A 3,440-nucleotide genomic window follows, 5' to 3' on the forward strand; every position below is an offset into this window, starting at 1 on the left:
AAAATAAATAGATAAGAATAATGCTTCTTAATAAAAGAGGAAAGTAAAATTAATAACAAAAAATAATGATATTGGTACACTTAAGTAAAACAAACAATTATCTTCTAATAGTAAAAAGAAACAAGTTAATTTGAGAAAGGGAAGAGAGAAGAAAAGAGAGAAAAAAAATAAATACAAATAATAATAATAATAATGAATAAATAAAATGAATAATAATAATAATAAGTAAATAGAGGTAGTGTGACTATGAATTAATTTTATATTTATTAAATAATGTCCTACAGCAGTCTGGGCTTCAGTCTTCGGGTTGAGGTTGGGTTTCCCAAGTTGTAGGTCACTGCTCCTTTAACTGTCAGCAACTGGGAGTGGAACTTCATGAACCATTTTTTGATATAATCCTCTATTGACTCCATTTGTAATTCGCGATGCAATTGGCTATTTCTTATGAACCAAGGAGCATTAACTGCGATTCTTAGAACTTTATTTTGAAAAGATTTTAGTTTTTTCCTTTTCGTGAAGGATGCCGCTCCCCAGACTTCACAGCCGTACATCAGCAGTGGCCTGAGGATTGTTTTAAATATAAGAACAGTTGTTTCTGGTTTTTATGGTGACAAGAATACATTATAAGGCTGGAAAACTAAAACTAAAATTACAACAGACCTTTGATTTATAAATTTATCGTCATTCTCCAACCTATGACTTTCTTTAATAAATATTATTTTTACTAAAATTGTTCACTATTTAAAGAGATATAGTACGTCTTTATCACTATTTATTTCTCCATTAATGTATTTTCAACCTAGTAGAAACATTTTTCCTCTAATTTCCATCAATTAGTCATCAAATCTTTTTATAGTTTATATTTACTAATATTTTAATGACTTTTAGGACTCTTAGATGGGTATTTTTTTAATAAATAAAATTAAAGACACCTTAGAGGAAGATTTTTTGTTTTAAACATTTAAGCCCTTTCAAACAATTTCAATGAGTCATGGTTCCGATGCTTATAGACTGTATTGTGCACTTTATGCAAGATAGTTGCTGCTCTAAACAAAACATTATTTACGCATAGCTCCAACATTATACATTTTATGGATCATTGTATAGTAATTATTTCAAAATTAATTTAATTCCCCACAAAACTAAAAATATCTCAATGAAATCGTACCGTTGTTAGCAGACATACACCACATTGTACTCTTAAAAGTATAACGATGTTACTTAAGTTACTTGTGCACGTTACCATGGAATACAGTTCACTTTTCTATCGGTTTTTGGAATAGCTCTGAAACTTAATATATTTTTTAACAGTTCAGGTGCTTATTTTCCTCACTCTAGACTGTTAAATTGGTAACAGATTTTTTAATTGAATCAATATTAGCTAAGATACAGAAACAATTTTAGTAATGGCCTTGGCACTCTAAGTGGTTAGGAAAGTCATGCGAATGGACACACCAGATATTTTATTGTTTGTTATTTATAAACATAATAAATATTCAATTCAATACACATATTCAATGCACAGTGGTTTGTGCAATTCTTTTTATTACTATAATAGAGGTCACAATATCGATCTTAAACAAATTATTTTTCGGACAAACATTTTGACGAATGTGTGGTTCCTGAAGTTTTACAATGTACTGGAATAAGTCGTGGTGAATAAAATCGACTGGATTTGGCGATATATATAGACAAAGTCGTGAAAATTTAATTTATACTCACATCTCTATAAAAAAAACTCCACTAACTCTAAAAAAAAAATCAGTGATAAAGAACAGCAGTGAAAAACAAGTATTATCAATATTTTGATAATTTATCTTTATAACCAGTTGCGTAAAAATTATGTATTTTAAATTAAACATGGAAATTAGAATCGAAGGCAATATTTTGTTCTTCAAAAACATATTACTTTTGATAGAATAAAAAACTGAAAAACTCGCATGTCACTGAAGTGTAAAAATATATAATCGGAATGTAATTTAATGATAAAATCCGGATTGGACTTGTAAAAGCATTTTATTTTATTTTAGACGTTCGAGTTGACAGAAAGACCTTGATCTTTTCCTTGTTTATTTTTCAAAACATCTTACCTCTTAATATAAATAAATTTTCTCACTTTATTTTTTTTCCGTTTGTTTATTGAATTATCAACAAGTAATGATATTCAAACACAAATTTCATTGCGGGCATTATTTTACAATTTGCTTTTGATTATAAAACAATAACGCCTACATGAGTACTTTGTTATATATATTTTAAAATGGTTATGTGTATCAATTGGAAAAATAAGCATAACCTTTTCTGTTACTGATTTATTATAGAAGTAAATGGAGTTTTATTTTTTATTAGATTATAAATGGAGGTTTTAGTATAAATTCTAATGTTTCAGTGTGTTTTTCTATAGATATAATCATATGGAATAGAATAAAGTAACAATTTCCCATCATTCTTAGCACTCAAGAAATCACATCCCATAGTCTGATATTGTCTAAATAACTATCCCAAAAATAGTTAGTTCAAAAATTGTGTAGTGTTAGGATATTTTTTATACGCCTCATTAGCACATATCGTCTCACTAATGAACTAATTTAGTATATCTTTTAAAATCTGTGAATCGTTAACACGAATTTTTAATAGCACATCAAAACGTTCACAATCCACATAACGTAACGCTAAATCCGCTAATTGTAAGATATTGCTGTTTATAATTTCCTCTATAATTATTTACAAAATTTAATCACAATGTGTTACACATAAGGATTATTTTTACTCTTGTTATGATAATATACTTTATTTATTCTTAGAATGACACAGCAGCCATAGAAAAAGGGCTTTGATGTCTTCGAATAAAATTAAAATTATTCCAAAAATAAAAAAAATAAAATTATAAAACATCATAAGAATACTTCTACAAATAATAATAAATTGGGAATAATGAGACAATGATAATAAACAAAAAAAATGGTAATAATTTTTATATAAATAAAAAGTTTAAATGAATATTGTGACATCCAATAATTTTTTGTATTAAATGTGACAAGTTAATTTAATTTATTCATTGATCATATTTATTTTGATAAATAAAATGAAAAAAATAAATAAATAAAGCAAAACTAAACTAAACATAATTAACAAGATAGAGAAATTAATATTTATAAAACATATTTAAAAGTTTTAAATAAAAATTTGAAATATCAAATGTAAAAAAAAAAAAAGAAACGAAAAATAATTCCTCTTAGAAATCATAAATCAAAGGGTGTCTTCAAATAATAATAACGTTAAAATATATTATTTTTTTCTTTTCAAGTAATGATGACTAACAAAAGGATCAAGCAATGTTTTGTATACATAATTTCATATTCTAAACGAATATTATAAACATCTAATAATATTAATATAATATAAAAATAAAATTATCATCTAAAAATTTTAATTGAAAG

This window comes from Halyomorpha halys, unplaced genomic scaffold (genome assembly GCF_000696795.3).
Source record: "Halyomorpha halys isolate HHAL.00 unplaced genomic scaffold, Hhal_1.1 Scaffold1447.1, whole genome shotgun sequence".
Lineage (NCBI taxonomy): Eukaryota > Metazoa > Arthropoda > Insecta > Hemiptera > Pentatomidae > Halyomorpha > Halyomorpha halys.